Source organism: Protopterus annectens, chromosome 2.part2 (assembly GCF_019279795.1).
Source record: "Protopterus annectens isolate FY-2018-M chromosome 2.part2, PAN1.0, whole genome shotgun sequence".
Lineage (NCBI taxonomy): Eukaryota > Metazoa > Chordata > Ceratodontiformes > Protopteridae > Protopterus > Protopterus annectens.
Genome location: NC_056730.1, coordinates 762,485,606 through 762,505,133, shown reverse-complemented (window position 1 = coordinate 762,505,133; position 19,528 = coordinate 762,485,606).

Here is a 19,528-nt window from a genome sequence, read left to right as displayed (position 1 = left end):
CAGCTTACAGTCCAACAGGGAGACCACAATTCTTACCTTGTGGGATCTATCTGTGCCCCAGTTGGCAATCCATGAGATGACATACGTGTTTATGCACAAGTTGTTGATTTTGTGGATACGACATGTGTGTGAGATGTTGGAAAAGGGGTTTTCAAGGTCTATGTTGGCCGTGTGGAGCTCATTTCATTGATGTATGTCCTGGGTAACTGCCTTGCAAACTGTCTAGCAGGTTTAGGGACCATGATCTGCCCCTGACCAAACCACAATGGGTAGGGTTGGGTGTTTGTAGGCTCCCAATAGCTCTGTTTATGAGTTCCATAATGATGGACTCCATGGCCTTGCAGATCAGGCTTATTAGGCTTATAAGACAATAGTTCCCATGGTCTGTTGTGCACCAACACTTGTGGAGTTTGCCAAACGTTGCTGTAACCCATTCAACAGTTTCATATCCTGTACAGAGGGTGAGTCTCAACAGACTGTTCAGGTGCAGGGTCTGTTTGTTTTGGAGTTCACATATGACACAGTCAGGGACACCAAGTCATCCCATAGATGCTGTGTTTTTAGGTTTAGATAGAGCTGTTTAACCAACGTATGTGTGATTTCTGGGTTTTCACAATCTCCAGGTATGGTAATGGGCCCTTTTGTCAGTGAGAGGGGGTTAAATATGTGTAAACTTGTCTGACAAGATGTTGGCAACGTCAGTCGTGTACATGTATTCGTTTACACTTTGCACTAACTCAGAACATATATGAGTTTGCATTGATATTTATGACGTAGCTAAAGAAAGCTTCATGGTTTACTATGGAATCTTTGACAATATTTTTGGTAGAGCTTGGCTTGGATGATGTTAGGAGTGTTCATTGTTTCTTGATGATACTGATTGGATATTTATTGATCTTCTTTGTATTTTAACTTTCTTTGAACAACTTAAGTATTTGTATTACATAGTTTGATTATGATAGATGTCCAATATATTACATGGGTATGTTTTCATATCACTGTGTGCACAAGGCAGGATTGGTGAATAGTGACATGTGTCTGGAGTAAGAACTGCAACTGCCAGATATGTGTGGCCCACATCTGTACTCAGACATAGCCTAAGTGTGTGAGCATGCCCAGTATGACCTTTCAGTATGTTGCTGACTGAAATTTGCTAAATTTGTTCAGGTGTGTGAGCATGCCCACTATGGGCATATATACTATATGTGTGTGAAAAATCAAGTTGGTTTTTACTTCAAGGCTCACCTTTGTGTTGTACATCGACAGGAAGCATGCTGTGCCTGCAGGGCTTCCATGACTCCATTTGCACAGACTTATCAACATTTCTGCATACAGGGGGGCAGCTATTATTTGTACATTTCTACCCGGGGGGATACACCTGATTGTTACTGTGGGTGTGCATAGAATGAGGGGTACACCTGACACTTGTACACATTTGCTAGGCCTGCACTGCTATGTCAGGTACTCCATTTCAGTCTGTACTGTTGCCTATCATACTGGCTTGAGGCATACCACTGTACTACAGACCTTAGATTCCAATTACATACATATTAGTTTGCGACTTCATAGAGTACCCAACCCACATCACATTGCCTGGCCTGCTGTTATCTGTTTGCATAGGCCTGGGGTGAGGTTACCCATATGCCTCTTCAGAGGGCATGATACAGCGATTGTTTATGTTTGCGTTTGTCTACAATTGTCCTGCTGGCTGTGACTGTTAGGTATGTGACCCCCCCCCAACTGGTATGTGTGAGTGACTTAAGTTGTGTCTGTGCCAGTGAAATTCTGTCATGGCTTAGCGGATTAGTACTGTGACTAAAGTACACAGTATTCTGAGTTTGAGCCCTGTCACTGCTTTTTATTTTCCTGCTGGGCAGACCTGACTTGTTAAGGAACAGTAAATCAGGTGTGAGCGTGTTTACCCGACTTTGCTCAACTTTGCCTGACTTCGCCCAACATTACCCAAGGTTGCCTGACGTTGGTCAACGTTGTGCTGGTTAGCACAGTGTGCAGCTACATGCAATTGTATTTAAATATGCTCAATACTGGTAAAATTTGCTTAGCAGTGCTATATATTACTTAAAATAGGGCACTCATGCTTCAGGTGGTGCTGCAGGGCTGCCTATGTCGGATGCACATAGTACACTCCCTATACATGTTTGAAAACAGTTAGTGTTAAGTTAGGCATCCCTTTTACTGTATGTGTGAGTCAGAGAGAGGTGTAATATCCAGGGTTCCTACTGAGTCAGTGTATGTGCTATGCATTGCCTCTTTGCCAAGGCCAGGGCATACTGGACATGCCTCCTTCTGCCTACTGGGGCAGGCTCAGGTTGTTCCTCCTCCGAGTCATGCTGAGCCTGTGCAGGCCTTGCCAATGGTGGGTCGCTGTTTGGCCCTGCCCCATGCTGTTCCGGCTGCAGCTCTTTCCGACAGGATCATATTGCGTAGCATGGCACATACCATAACAATTTGTGTACATGTAGTTGGTGAGTACTGCAAGACTCCACCAGATGTGTCCAAGAACCAGAACTGTGACTTGAGCATCCCAAATGCATGCTCTATTATGTTTCTTGTTTGTGCGTGTGCCTCATTATGGTGTTCTTGTTCAGGTGTGTGTGCATCAGCCATGGCTCCAGTGCATATCCAGCATTCCCCACTAGGTGACCATCAGGGATGTCCCCATTGGCAAATCTCTGGTACAGCTGCGTCAGTTGCCAGATGTGGAAATTGTGATAGCTTCCAGGGCAGCCCTGGGCATTGCACACGACCTGGCAATTGATGGAGGGAAAGCCCTTGCGGTTGATGTAGAACCTACTCCACTCACCGGGTGGTGCTTCGATGCATATATGCATGCAGTCTATTGCACCCACTACCTCAGGGTATTCTGCTATTTGGTGGAAAATATGCATATTGCTGGTCAATGCCTCACGGGAATTGGGGAAATATACATGGTCACAGACATGTGCTGACATAGCTTCCAGGAACTGGTGGAGTACCCTGGATGCTGATGCCTGTGAAATCCCCATCATATCACCAGTTGGTCTTTGGAATGTACCTGTAGCTAGTATTCTTAGGCCAACACGTACCTTGGTATCCACTGGGATGGGTTCCCCTCTGTTGGTTCTGAGTGTGAGACGTGGCCGGCAAAACTCAACAATTTGCTGTAGGAGGTCTCTGTCCACCCTATAGTGCTCCACTATCTCCAGCTCATGTAGCCCCTGGTAGGTTACCCTCGGTCTGTACACTCTTCTCCATCTTCTCACTGTGGGTTGCTCAGCAGCATTCACACCACCACCTTCAGCACCTTGCACATGTTGATTTATGATAGCAAGAGCGGCCCCTAACATTTTGTCTGACTTAAGCTTTTCAAGCTTTCCCTCTTTGTATACTGCATTCTTGAGAAAAAACAGGGGGGGTGTTTGCAAAGTTTAAAGTGCTGGGCTGGGCTAGTCTGCTGCCTGTGTAATTGGCTGATTCTGATATATTTCACCTGGCAGCTCTGATAATTCTCATTGGTAAACTTCCTACTACTTCTTTTCCTTCCTTTTGCCTTTCTGTTTCTGCCTGGGGCAGCGCCACGCAAACAAGTGCAAACACGCACAAACATGGACCATGTGTGCGCAAGAGCACGCATGCTGTGTGCATGTTTGCAAGGAGTTTCCTATCTTTTAACAGCGTGCACCTTGGGTTTAGGCTTTCAAACAGGACAACTGTAGGCACGCCTCTTGGAATCCTGAGCAACTCAGGGCAAACACAAGCCACTGTGCTCCAATTAGCTTACAGCCTGTCTGTCACATTCTCTCATAATGTCACCTATATTCTAGTCTTCTACTCACATACTCCTACTCTTGCACTCTTGGGACATGCCTCACATGCTGGGGAAAATTGGGATTCACTATCCTTATCTTCATTTGCATAAGATTGCCTAGTAATGCATGGTTACATCTCTCACACTGAGCTCCCCCCCCTTAGCAACAACTAGTCTGTGGCCATGTTGTCTTCAGCCTGCCATTCACCTGCATGGCAGAATAAGCTTTTTAGTGAAAATGCCCATTTTTGGCTTTTTTTAATTATTTTCTTGTTTTTATATGCGCCACACATTTGCGCGGTGCTGCGCTATGCTTAATCATCGGAGATCGGGGAAAAAAGTTATATTTTTATATTTTTAAACAATTTAAAATGCCAATGGCCTTATATTTGGCCATTGGCATGCTTCCTCAACTGTATGCATCCTTTATTTGGAGCTGTCATAGTTCAGTTTATCTATTTGCAGAAATGTACTCCTTTACCAATGGAGTACATTTCTGCAGCTAACACTAATCTTCCACGGACAAATTAGTGTTTCCTGGATCTCAAATTTACCTCATTTACCTCATCTGCATGGCTTTCACCAGCAAATGAGGTAATTTGCATACCATGACGCTGTCTGTACAAGAGTAGCTTTAACAGTTCTCATGCATGCTCCTGCTGGCTGTTCCTGGATCACACGACAGACATATTGCTGGCTTGAGCTTTTACACTCTTCTTGCACTCCATGCAAGCTTATGATATGGGACAAACAACAATTTTTTTACCACATACTAGTATCGTTAATTGCTGCTGCAATAAAGACATGCAGAAGAGTATAACTCACCTGTCTTCACTTATAAGGATGAGCAAAAAAAATTTTAAATAATTTAAAATAGATACTACTTTCAATTTCAATGCATTATTTATATAGCACTGGCTGCGGTAGCGTTGTCACCTCATAACAAGATGTTGTCCCGTTCGATTCTCAGCTAGAGCGTCTTCTGTGTGGAGGCATACATGGATGGGGCATGCCTTCGTTGAAGGTTGTGCATCAGGGCTAGTAACCCGGTACGTAAAAATCCACCACCAATCATTAGCGGACCAGAGATCCGCTGTGGCGACCCCTAATCGGGAAAAGCTGAAAGACACAAACAAACAATTTATATAGCACTGGCTAAAATAACACACTTCTGTATTGAGTTTATTATTTGTTTCTGTTCAAGCATCTTTTAATGATACAAACACCTATGAACCTACAAGGAATGCAATATATTTAGTTAGCTCATATGATTAGTTAACAAATGGCTATTCTACTGTTTTTTTTTTTTTTTTAGAAAATGCAGAAAAAACAAGGAACAAATATTTACCAGCAGTGATATTTTATAGCTCTAAACTGATTTCTGCAATTACTTGCACAATAAAGGCCACTACTAAAAAGGAACAGCAAATGACCTTCAGATGCAAGACAACTTCCCAACTCACAAAGAAAGTAGGAAACATTAACACAGTAGCCACAAAGTGAAATTAATCAGTGCTGAGGAGTGCTTTTCTTCTTGCCATCGCACTAACATTGCACTCAATGTTTGCTACATACTTTGACCATAGACACCTCTTGAAATCTTATACACAGCTAGCAAAAATTAATGAAGCTTATGCAAGCTCATGTTTTCTGCTTTGTCTTCCGTTTTACGTACTCTCACAGTCCCAACCAATAACTGCTTTCAATATCTCTGTTTTGCCATTCTAGCTTTATTTAAACAAATAGGCTTCCTGTTTTTGCCTTTTGACTTCCTTCAGTCAAAATTAATTTTCCCATATTAGTTTCTCCCCTGTTTCAAGAAATACAGTATGTAGTTGATGGCTTTTCATATAGGCACTTGGAAACTTATACAATTGGCAGGTGACAGTGTTCCAAACAAGTGGGTTGCAAAAAGACAGAAGGCAGGCTTAATTTATATTTGGTCTTGGAAGTTGGCATAATGGTTGAAGTGTTTACTTCACAGACACAATTTGCAGGGTTTGAGTCTCACGCTTGATCGGTTTAATTCAGAATCAGCGATTAGCCTAATGGTTACGATATTTGCTTTGCAATCGCAATGCACAGTATTTAATTCTCACCTTTGCGAAAACTGGGTAGGTTTAAAATAACCCCCATGGACAGCTAGCCTATATCTATTTATATAAAAGGTAACAACAATCTATCAAAGGGAAAGTTGAGGACCTGAAGTCATCAAATAACTTAGGACAACAATAGAGGACATTCGGCTGGTGACTTCAAATCACAGGGGGGCTGCAGGAGACAGCTGAATGGGTGGGGTCAAGGGGAAGGAGTGTGGTCAACCAGAAAGAGGAGGAGCTATGCGCAAAACCACAAAAAACTAACTTTAAATAAATACGCTGCCCTGGGTGGCAAACCATCATTATGAAAGTCCAGTCAAGACAAAAATAAGTGTAGAAGAATAAAAATATTTCAAGGCATTGGCTGCATGACAGCTTATATGTAGATGGAAACAAAAGGTTGTGAGGCATGAAAAAATAAATTACTTTTTAAATACATTACTGGAATGCCAGTCAAAATCAAGTATAAGAAAAACCAGAAGCACTCAACTCAAACCACTTCTCCTTGCACTGCAGTTCTAACTATAATATATTCAGCTTTATTAAAGTACCAAGTAACATGCTGAAAGTAGAAATCTATGTGATGCCCCCACTTGTAAAAATGTTTCTCATCCAAAAAAGATCTGCTGCCTGACAACGTGTTTCATGGGGAAAACATGATAAAAGTAAAAAATGAAAAGCAAACAAGAAACAAGCTCAAGATACATTGCTTAAAGGATTACTGTACAGGTTATGGACCACACATGATTGGCATTCTGTTTAGTTTTACGGGTAAAGTCTGTAGAGATGACTGGAAGTCTCCAACAAGTGTAATGAGCTTTTTAAAATAATGGAATCCTGTCCTTTAATACCCGAGGCTTATACATTATCTAGTCAAGTATTCTCTGCATGGCAACAACAGAAAGGCTTTCAATGTTGGCAATTCTTTAACAGTATGCTTATTAAAGCTTACTTGCGTCTTACGATCTCAGACAAGCTTACCTTATGGTCATTAAAGCATTGCTACTTAAACACAGTGCAACAGGCACTTTGAGTAATAAGCATAAATCAACAGTACAAAAATATGACAGAAACCAGACCATTCTGCAAAATCAAGGACAGATGAAAAGCCACTGTAGTACTTATGCAGTGTGTCCTCCCCATCCAAGGTAGATACAACTACTCATTGCCTTGCTTGGACACATCCAGAGTCACTACATGGGGGAGTAGGGTGCAACAAGCATGTCACAATTTGAAATCTCTCTGGCTAACTGTGATGGCCCTGACACATTTGTCATACCGCTCAACCTCAAGAGCAAGAAATCTGGACAAAGCCATACACAGAAGTGGGACAAAGGCCCAAAAATAAGGACAATTTTTAAATATTGCTCTAATAAACTTAGAAAGATAATAGAATAGGTCTTGCATTAGTATGAATTTTCTGAAGGGTATAAAATCTGAAACTCAAATGTCTGTCATTTTCTAACTTCAGTCTTTAGTGATTTGTCACTAATTTGCCAAAAGACACAATTTTATGAAAAATGGATCAAAAATGTGATGCAAAAATATAAAATAGACACACAATACAGCTGCTACCTGTCAAAGAAGGGACACTTTAATGTTAGTACTGCTACCTTGAGCAGCTGACAAAATAAAAGAATCTACATGCATTTCAAGTAATCTATAACTTTGATTATTACAATTATTTCTTAATTGTAAACCCTCCATGTTTTCTTCCAAAATTGCTATTTTGTGGAGGGATTATTAGGGGGAAGAGCAACATTTTGAGCCAAAAATTGGGGACAGTTGAGAGGTTGGCTATGCCTAATTCTATAAAGCAATTTATTTGCATGTACCTCTCAACCTGTTAATGCAGTAAATCTGAACAAGGCCAAATATATTGGGGCACATATAAACAGTACTAAAAATTGCTCTTGTATAAATTGAGACAGTTGATAGAACAGCTCTTACTTTAACATGCATTTTTATGAAGGTTATGAAGTCTGAAACTTATTATTTAGTGACTTAATTCCTAAATGATTTGCCAGAAAACTACAAATTTTATGAAGAACAAACCAAAAATAAGAAGCAAAAATCTATTCATTCTTTGAAAATCTGGACAGCTGGGAGGTATAGTTCAGCTGGGCCTGTCTGAGTTTGCTGCCCTTCCCCCCTGACAAAATAATGGTTGAATGGAGCCTCTGCAGCCATTCCAGTGAACCATTACTTGGCTATTTCACTCCATTTACCATAAACACTAATGTGCATACTGCTTTACTTCTATGATGAGTTGGACTTCATTTGAAAGTTTTATTTTGTATTTTACAGCACAAACACTAAGTCATCTGTTAAACAAAGCAATGCAGTCTCACAATGAAAACTTAGCATTAAAACTTCTCTGCCCTTGAAACGCACATTCATTGAAACAGCATTAAAACCCACATTCAAAGAAAATACATTTTGCCAGTGGCAGATAAAGATTAATTTTGGGCTGTTTTCAAATCATAGGCCCCTTGCATATGAAGCATACATGTGCTCTTTGATACACCTTCCGCATTGTACTAAAATTATATTCCTTGTGCAATACAGTACACTTGTTAGAGGGTGTTTTAAATTTGTTTTGAACATTTTTCCAGTAAGCAATGAAACAAACCATATGCACCCATAATAGCAAAACTGCCCAGTTGAGAACATTTATCATAAAAAAGTCTACTCAGACTTCCACAGTCCACCATTATTAGTTAATATACACAATTCTACAGTCCACCATTATTAGTAAATATGCACAATTCCACAGTCCACCATTATTAGTAAATATGCACAATTCTGCAGTCCACCATTATCAGTAAATATGCACAATTCTACAGTCCACCTTTATCAGTAAATATGCACAATTCTGCAGTCCATTATCAATAAATATGCACAATCTCTGAAGTAAGTCATCTAAATAATTCCACATTAAAGAAATCTGTAACTAATAAAGCGGTTGCTGCTAGCAATCACCTTTATATTTCATGGTTTCATCAAAAAATAAAGTGTCTGTTGCCCCCTCAGGAATAAATTTCCTATATTACATTAAAAAATGATAAGCTAGTAATAATATTGCAAGAGGAAATGGATGGCAAACTGATAACAGACTCATAGTTAATATCTTCACCAAGGAGAACATTCTCAGTACAGCAGCATCCACCCCTTGTGGAAGTAGAACCCACAGCCTTCTGCATCAAAAGGAAGCACACAACTTGTTGTGCTATAGTATTAACTAGGCAAAGCACTAAACTTCTATTCCCCTGCAGATCTCAGCTCCTTGTAAAATCTACTCAATACTCAACTGCATCTCAACTTCGCAGCTCAAGAAAACTGGAAAAAGCCAAAATGTATTGGGGGGGGTCAAAAGCCCAAAAACCAGGGACACATTAAACATTGCTTGTATAATCTTGGAAAGTTGCTAGAATAAAATGTTGTGTTGCCACCATACATTTTACTGCCAAGGTCCCTGAGCAAAAAACAGTCAGAGTAACATACCACTACGCCACATCAGCTGCTTTGTAAAAGAGAGGAAGACTGGAACTTAAATGGCTATCATTTAGTGAATTCAGTTCTCACCATAGCTGTCAACCTCTTAGTACAAAACACCTGGACAAACCCAGTAATGAGGGACTACAGCCCTCAAACATATTCAGTGAATTCAGTTCTTGCCATAGCTGTCAACCTTAGCACAAAAACCTGGACAAAGCCAATAATGGGGGAATACAGTCCCAAAAATAGGGGCAAATTTAAAATATTCATTTTATAAACTTAGAAAATTGCTAGAAAAAAAGGTTGTGCTACAATGTATTCTGAAGAACATGAAGTTTGAAATTCAAATGCCGGTCAATTTTACTGCTGACAGAACAAAAACAATTTTCAGCAGAGACCCAGGGATTAATACTGCAGACACGTCTTTGTAAAATAGAGCAAATCCACAAAAACACAGGGAGGAGATGCAAACTCCACACAGAAGGCACCCCAACCAAGAATCAAACCAGAAAACCTATAGCTGTGAGGCAACAATACTACCACTGCACCATTAAATATGCAATGAATTAAACATTCAGAAACATGAAGTCTGAAATTCAAATGCCTGTCAATTTTACTGCTGATAGAACAAAAACAATTTTCAGCAGAGACGCAGGGATTAATACTGCAGACACGTCTTTGTAAAATGGCAGGGCACCAGAGCAAATCCACACAAACCCTGGGAGGAGATGCAGACTCCAGACAGAAGCCACCCCAACCAAGAATCAAACCAGAAAACCTATAGCTGTGAGACAACAATACTACCACTGCACCATCAAATATGCGAGGAGTTAAACATTCAGAAACCCTTAAGTCTGAAATTCAAATGCCTATCAATTTTATTTAACATTTTTTAATCAGGACAGTCTGACTTGGAACAAAAAAACAATTTTCAGCAGAGGCACAGGAAGAAATAATGCAGACATGTCTTTGTAACATGGGAGGACACAAAAGCAAACCCACGGAGAAGATACAGACCCCACAAAGAAGGAAACCCAGCCAAGAATCAAACCCGAGAACCTGCAGCTGTGAGGCAACAATGCTACCAGTGCACCATCAAATAAAAACAAACCCATACAAACACAGGGAGAATATAACAGACCCCACAAAGAAGGAACCCCAGCCAAGAATCAAACCTGAGAACCTGCAGCTGTGAGGCAACAATGCTACTACTACACCATCAAATATCAAGCACTGCAACATTTACAAACCACAGATATTATGAGGAACAGATCAGATCGAATATGAGGCAAAAATCTGCAATTTTTTTACAAATGGTGGTGGGTAGGGAACTCAAGTCTTTAACACCTGCATACAGGGTACAGGGTTCAAGCTTGAGGTATTCCCTACCACACCACCATGAGCACCTGGGGCATTTACACACACACACACACACCAAATTCAATCCAGCAGCAAGTACTATAAATTCAATCCAGTATAAACATTGTAAAAGTAAAGCACCATACACTTACCTGTCGTACATCCTGCCTATGCAATACGCCAAGGACCTGCTCCTTCCCGATGAGACTGCTGCTGTTGCAGTCCGGACCTGACACATAATCCCAGTGAGTCTGTGCACAGATATCTCCTTGTGTCCCCCTATGGGGACTGCCTGGAGCATGTGCATAGACCGACAGTAGTCGGGACTACTGTGCATGCATGAAATTTAAAAAAAAAATTGTTTCTATTTTTTATTTTGAGGGGGCTGCAGTTCTGCAGTCCGATAGCATGGGCCGCCCCTGCTTGAAATCTTATTACACAGCTAGCAAAAATTAATGAAGCTTATGCAAGCTCATATTGTCTGCTTTGTCTTCCGTTTTACGTACTCTCACAGTCCCAACCAATAACTGCTTTCAATATCTCTGTTTTGCCATTCTAGCTTTATTTAAACAAATAGGCTTCCTGTTTTTGCCTTCTGACTTCCTTCAGTCAAAATTAATTTTCCCATATTAGTTTCTCCCCTGTTCCAAGAAATACAGTATGTAGTTGATGGCTTTTCATATAGGCACTTGGAAACTTATACAATTGGCAGGTGACAGTGTTCCAAACAAGTGGGTTGCAAAAAGACAGAAGGCAGGCTTAATTTATATTTGGTCTTGGAAGTTGGCATAATGGTTAAAGTGTTTACTCCACAGACACAATTTGCAGGGTTTGAGTCTCATGCTTGATCGGTTTAATTCAGAATCAGCGATTAGCCTAATGGTTACGATATTTGCTTTGCAATCACAATGCACAGTATTTAATTCTCACCTTTGCGAAAACTGGGTAGGTTTAAAATAACCCCCACGGACAGCTAGCCTATATCTATTTATATAAAAGGTAACAACAATCTATCAAAGGGAAAGTTGAGGACCTGAAGTCATCAAATAACTTAGGACAACAATAGAGGACATTTTCAATGAAAGCAGTTGATTTTGTGGAATCCAAGAAAAGTGTGGCCTTGTTATAGAAGACTCACACCATGAAAAAAATGTGAAAATGTTCTTGTACTTCTTCTGCTTTACATTCTGCTTTATCCAGTATCAACAAGTTACAGCAACTGTCATCTTGCGAATCACATGAAAAAAATACATTTTAATATTAGAAAACAGTCTTATAATTTCCCCATCTCAGTTCTGATGGACCAACAAGTTTCAAGAATTGAATATGAAAAAAATAGAAAAGGTATATTTTTATTGAAAGGATTTCCTTTTTCTTAGTTCTTCCAAATGGTACTGCTGCAGGACTGTAATATATTATACTCAGTATAAAGGTAATAAAATGCATTATGCTGAAAGTTCTTCTTTCTCTGAGTAGAGGAGTTTGAAGGTAGTCAATATCTATCCCCTTTTTCTGTTTTGTTTTTGCTACTGTCTCCTTTATTTCTATGACACACTTCTAAGTGAAACATTTTAAAAATATGTAAGAGAGACAGAACAGACATGAACCTACCAAAGTTGTGTTTCTGTTATTTTAATATCCATTGCATAATTCTCCAGTAATCAGTGTTACTGCTGGTTAATGACAAATCAACATTGTACAAATTGCTCAGTGATTAGTACCTTGAAAGTGCTATTTCTTAGTCTCGGTGAATGCACTTTTCTTGGAGACAGTTGTGGGTCAAAATGTGCCACTTTCTCTAGACTGCAACAATCTGCAGGCTAATAGCATGTAAAATGGGGATGCAGGGACTATAGACTCTTGAGATGGGTGAACTGCAGCCCTAAGCAATAAAACATATTATTGCTAATGTGATTTTCATGGTAGATTTTTTAAAACCGTGACTGATATTCACTGAATTGTAGTTCTGTGAAGTAAGAATTGACTATTTCATTTTATTTTCAATCTGATAACTGGATGAGTGAGCTGGTCTGTAGACTCTTTTTAGCCATGACTCAAGTACAGTTATGCAAAAATGAAAATAAATCAAACTGTATTATATAGTGGAAGTTGTACAAATTAGACACAAGGGTAATCAACATATGTAAACATGCATACAAATGCAGGTATAATACAGAGAGCAATAAACAGAAATAATTGTAAATATATGCACCATGTCTGTCAGAGACTTTACAATGTGACAAATCTTCCTTATCTGCAGCATTTACACAAGCATATATCAACAACAGCACTAAGGTTTCACCTTGATTTAAACTTGATGATGTTAAACTCATCAAACTCTGTGTCCCATTGAACAGTGTTGTTGGTGTGATGTCTATTTACATGCCAGCAGAGACCCTCATTCCTCCATTGTTATTTAACTGTGGAAATAGTATATTTATTTAATTAAGGCAGGCATAGGTGACATTACTCACATGAGAAGTGCAGAGGGTCTTGCCAACTACAAGCATTGTTTTTTTTATTATTATTTATTAGGTTTTAATAAATTGAAGGGTCAGCCATTTTTTTTTTTCAAAAAGGTTGAACCTTAATCCAGTTAACATAAACATAAATATAGGGAAAGCATGGTATTAAAGAGGGTATTTGCCAAAAAATATCATGAAGGAAGTGATGAAGTACTAGCCAACTGTTAGCATATTTGCTCAAAACATAATGCAATCAATATTATATACACAGAGCCTGACAAGTGTTTCACTTTATTTCAAGTTTCTAAACATTTAGATCACACAAAAAAGTCAGGTAAACATTTCTTTTGGTGTATGTTGGAGCATTTTGCTTCAAGGTCTGTGCTAAAAGTTGCTCACTTTCTCATATTTGAATTAATTCATCAACAGTTATTTCAGAAGATTGATAAGTTGCCTTTGGATATATTAAATCATAACAAATATTTTTTTTTGTGATGCAAGTCATTTCAAATACTTGTTACTAGCATTTGTTGCTTAAGAAGAAAAAACAAGACAACACTACTGTGAAGAAAATAATTTATCCTGAGGCATTTTGTGTCACTCTTTAGATGATTAATTGACTTTACTGTGTTAATTAACATTATAGGTAGCGGTTGCACTCAGAAAAACATAATTCTATAATAATACATTTGCTTATAGCTATTTTAAAATCAGGCAAAAGAAAAGAGCATAAGTAAAAGTAGAACATGACAATGTTAAAGAAGTTTTGTGTGTGTCTGTGTGTTTCTTTATGTTTTTGTATATGTGCTTTGATGGGCAGGTATCTATGTCCATAAATATAAGCCTCTGAGTGTTAAAAACATTTCATGGGACTACAAAATGTATAACTGATAGTAAAGAAAAACACTTTCCTTTTTTTCAAAAGAAAAAAAAAATCAAATATGGGAAACTGTGCAGTCACTGATTGCAGATCTTTATGCAGGTTTAATTAACTCATGTAAAAATATATGAGACTATAAATGCACTAACGTTAGGAAAAAAATCAATAAATCTGATGGAAAAAAGTCCAACATCATTCCAGCTGAGTTGATAAGAATTCATGTGTGTGTGTGTTTGTGTGTGTGTGTGTGTGTGTGTGTGTGTGTGTGTGTCTATGTGTTTGTGTACATACATATTTGTAATTATTTGTATTATAAGAAAAGTCAGAGGTATACAAAAATGAAAGAAGTATAAAGTATCTTACCTGCAACAGTAATAACAGACAGCGAATGAAGTCATAGAACATAAGCTGGGTTTAAATCACATGAAGATGATGAAACACCAGTTCAAAACAAGCTCCCAAACTTTCAAGGCCAGTCTTTTCACATAAGAACAGTACAGTTGTGTACTCTTACCATAAATGTAGATGTCTGAGTGTGTTCACTGTTGCAGTCATCACTGTAGGGTTCTTCCTGTCAGCAGTAGCCCCCGATCGGCCAGAATCCCAAAGTCTGGATCGGGTGCCAGCTGAGGTTGCATTTATCCTGACGTCAATACGCCAGGAGGTATAAAGACCTCAGCTGATGCCATTTCCCCAGTTTTTCTTGCCCCAGATGTCAGGTGCCCAGAAAGAAAAGGCTAAAAAAGAAACCATGCCCAAAACCTCAGTAGCCAAAATACCTCATAACAGACAATACTCAAGGAAAAAACAAAAGAGGGGATAGGTGGGAGGGTAACCTGGACTGCAACAGTGAACACACTCGAACATCTACATTTATGGTACATACATACATTTATGGTAAGAGTACACAGCTGTACTATGTCCTTCATGGTTCACTGTTGCAGTCATCACTGTAGGGTTGAGTCCCAAAGCTAAGAAAGGGTGGCTGGAGGAGAAACAGAGGGAGCGGTCACAAAACCTTGCAAAACTGCAGAAGCAAAACCTGCCCTGGATTTAGAATAGAGAGGGAGGTTGTAATGCTTAGAAAAAGTATGTACAGAACTCCAAGTAGCAGCTACCAAAATATCCTTGGTAGGAACCCCACAAAGAAAAGCTGCTGACGTAGCAGTAGCCCGAGTAGAATGAGTCCTAACATTAACAGGAACCGGATTGCCATGATAAGAGTAACAGAACTTGACGCAATGGGCAATCCACTTGGAAATGGTTTGCTTAGTGATTGCTTTCTCCTGAACAGTAGGAACATAAGCGACAAACAACTGATCAGATTTCCGGAATATCTTGGTCCTGTCCAGGTATAGACGAAGCTGTCTGTGCACGTCTAGAGAGTGCAAAAGACTTTCTTCCTCACTTAGAGGATTAGGATAAAAGGTAGGGAAATGAATAGACTGATTCAAAACCACAATGCAGGGTATGTTTACCCACTTGTTCAATAGCATGCAATAAATCCTGTAACTCCTGATTATCTGCACCAATAGACACAGCTGACATCTTTTGTTGAAATACAGACAAAAGGTATTGCTGATACTTCAGCATATGAAATTGACAGTTCAAAGCCCTAATAGAAATGTAGCAGAAGTATAAACCTTTTTACCCCATCTCTCCAAAGCCCTGGACTCTCGGTCAAAGGGAATAGGATTTTTAGCAGAGGCTGCTTTAACACCCTTAGGACCCTGAGAAATTGTCTCCGGATCAAGCAAAAGATTTTTGAAAAGAAATTTATGAGAATCTGGAACCCTATAATACCTATCCAGTTTGGCCGGAGTAGGGGGAAAAGAATCAGGAGAGAGAAGCTTCTGAAAAAACATCACCAACAATGTCCAATACAGGGGGAATAGCCAGAGGCTTATGCTGTGGGAGAAGAAGAAAATCCCTAAGCCTTTTCTTGGATTCAGAGAATTCCTGCCCTTCCCAGAGAAAATGCACCATCATAACATGCAAAGTTTCACCAAAAGAATAATCCTCAGGAGGAGAGGCAGAAGGAAAGGAATCTTCAGCATCAGAATCCTCATAAAGAGGAAAAGAATAATCCTGCTCAAGGGAAGAAGCAGAAGAAACAGAAATTTGTTCTGAAGAATCATAATCGGACTATAATCTAGGCTTCTTGTCAGGAGGGGGATGAGAACCCTTGATCATAGTTAAGAGATCTTCAGCCATCCTAAGCATCTGCCTCTGAGGCCTAGGACCCTGATCAAAAGGTTCCTGTGCTAGCCACTTCACTTTAGCTGGAGCCTTAGACTTTGATTTAGCATGTAAACCTGAATCCACATTTACAGGAAGCTGTGAAGGCCTGAGAACTCCCTCAGAAGCCGGTAACTGCCTACCGGCTCTGGACCCAACTGAGGGAGCAGTATCCGAAGGTCCAGTCCCTGGCAATTCTGAAGACCCCATCAGCTCCACACCGGAGCTGGTACAGGCAATTGGTTCAAAAGAGGTGGATGACAGGGGCTGCAAAGGTGCCTCACTGATGACTGACGAACCAGCAACTGGCAATAACTGAGTAACATCCTTTGCTGTGGACCTTGGAGGTTTGTCTGCATCCCTGCGCCTCTTGCACACCCCAGTAGCCAGAAAAGAATCTGAAGACATGTTATAATTAAACCTTTTTCCAAAATAGTAAAAGGCAAAGTTATATTTATGCCTAATAGTACGCTGATTGAATCTAGCACAAAACACACAATTAGCAACATCGTGGTCAGGACCCAGGCAGGGAATGCAGTAAGAGTGAAAATCCCTATGAGGTATTTGCTTCCCACAAGAAATACAATTATTAACTTTTTCTGACATCTGACTGGAGCAAGAAAAGACCTCCCCAACGGGGTACTTATCTGTAAAAAACGAAAATCCTGGGGTTAGATCCAAAAACAAACAGGAACAGGCCGACTGGCTTCAGATAACTGCAAAGGGCACCGTGTGGCAAGAAAGACTGGGGAATGGTGTCAGCTGAGGTCTTTATACCTTCCGGCACATTGACGTCAGGATAAATGCGACCTCAGCTGGCACCCGATCCAGACTTTGGGATTCTGGCCGATCGTGGGCTGCTGCTGGCTGAAGAACCCTACAGTGATGACTACAACAGTGAACCACGAAGGACATCTATACTAAACACTTTCTTAGATTTAGGGGTAACTCATTCAGATTGCAATTCTGTAAGACAAAATGAAGAATGACATATTTCTACCATTTCATACAAATCACAAAAGAACTATCGATGTATCTAGATGGACAGGTGTAGAAATGATTACCTTCATGCTGTATGTACAAGACAGAAGGAAACATTTTATTTTACCTAGAAGAAGCAATAATAAGGAAGAGTACTTGATCTGTTCTATACAAAATTATTTTTCTTACCTATACTGCTATTTTATATACATAGCATGATGCAATGAATACGTACAAAATCACACTGTTAAAAGATCATTCATATTTTTAACTTAGCTTTTAAAAAAAGAGAATTCTTGTGGATCTTTATGCACAAAACTACTCTGATTACAAAAGAAAGTTTTCTTTTACAAACACAAGATAAGAAAATATCTATAAAATCATCCCCCTGAATGCAGAAATCTATTTGGCAGACCTTCCTCCATCGTGTATTAATTAAATGTTCAGCCAGCACATAATTGCATAACTGGGTAGGTAGATGCTAATTGGTGATATGTGTAAGGTCAACAAAATTGTAAGGACATTAGTTAATTGCCAGCCAATTGTATTAAATTAACATTTTGACAAAAAGTGTGTTTTTTTTTTTTGCCAAACTGGTACTGCAACTGGTTGACAATTATCTAATTACCTTAGTGTATTGTCAGCAGTGTAACATTAGTTAAAGGTTACTCACCTAATGAAGCAATTATATATTGAATACATATCTAATTAATGCAATATGGGTGGAGGTATATTTCTATTTTCATGGGAGAGTTTTTAAGTGTTTTTTTTACATTAATGCAGTATGGAGAGAAGTATTCATCCATGTTTATCTGAGAGCTGTTAATGTTCATTTTCACATTAAGTATTAAAAACACTTTTTCTTTTAACAGAAGAGTATTCAAGTGCATGAAGTTGCATGCAAACCCATTTTTGTTGAAAAAGAAATATTCAAAATAATACATTTGAAGTCTTTAAGAGTTCTATAGCTGGGAAAACAAAAATATATATACATTTCTGAGGGTTTGTGGCCAAAAGCAAATCAAACTCATCATTCTGTACTAAATTCTGTACTAAGCAATAACTAAAATACAGTCAATGAGAATGTGTCTTTTCTGGTTGTAAACAGGGTAAAGTATTTGTTATATAGAAGGCAAAGAAAATGTTAATAAATAAGATGAGTTATGAAAAACAAATTAACTGATGAACACCTTGTTGAAACCAAGTCTCAACTTTTTTAATATTTTTGGGAGACTTTTAAATTGATTGGCAGGAACTTTGAACCCCTTTATGAATGGGCTACAGATCTCCAAGAGATTGAAATAAAGATATGCGGAAGAAAGTATTTAAGAGAAATTTGATTTGATTTTGGGAAAGAAAAATGCTCTACTCTTCAACAAATATTTTTCTTAGAAGTTTAATTTAGAGGGATTACTATTTACCTACATACTTATGTATTTACTAATTTTGATTTTATTTTATTGCTTATTTATATTTTATCTATTTATTTTGGGGGTGTCATTCTGTACATGATAGCAACAGTAAAAGAAAAGGTAAAGATGGGGAGGTATATGATTACCAGTAACATGAAAATAAGTAAGCACTGTGACAGAACATCAATGACTACTGACAAGGTATTCTGGAATGTATATATAAAATGTTATTAATTCCCTAAACATATATTTAACTAACCCCCAACTGGAGTGTTGCATGAAATCATATTGGTAGCTAGAGTGAGATCCAGCACAAGGTCATAGTTCTTAACCTTCCATCCCCAAGATGAGGAACACCAGCCCTCATAATGAGGAACAAATGAGCAAAATGTGGAACACATACTAATGGCTTATTAACACCTTCAACTAGGAAGGTCATAGGATGGCTAAAATATCCTGGTTTTACTTATTTAAAAGATCTTTTACTAAATTGACATGATTCATTACAATTTACTATAGATATTAGTTAAAAATTCCTAACACAGAATGTGTGTCAGACTCTTTCAATGTGGAACTTTGAGGAACATGAACTTTTTAAGATCCCAAATTAGGTACATTCCATGTAATGAGATACACTTGAAAGGTATGGACAAGGCAACCTAGTCAGCTACCAAGCAGCTGGTGCTGGCTGAAGGGGAGGCCAGTAAATGTTACAAAAAAAATACTCAAAACAGCTGCTTGCCAGCAATTATGTTGCTCTCCTGCTCACCAGGAAGTGGAACTCTTAT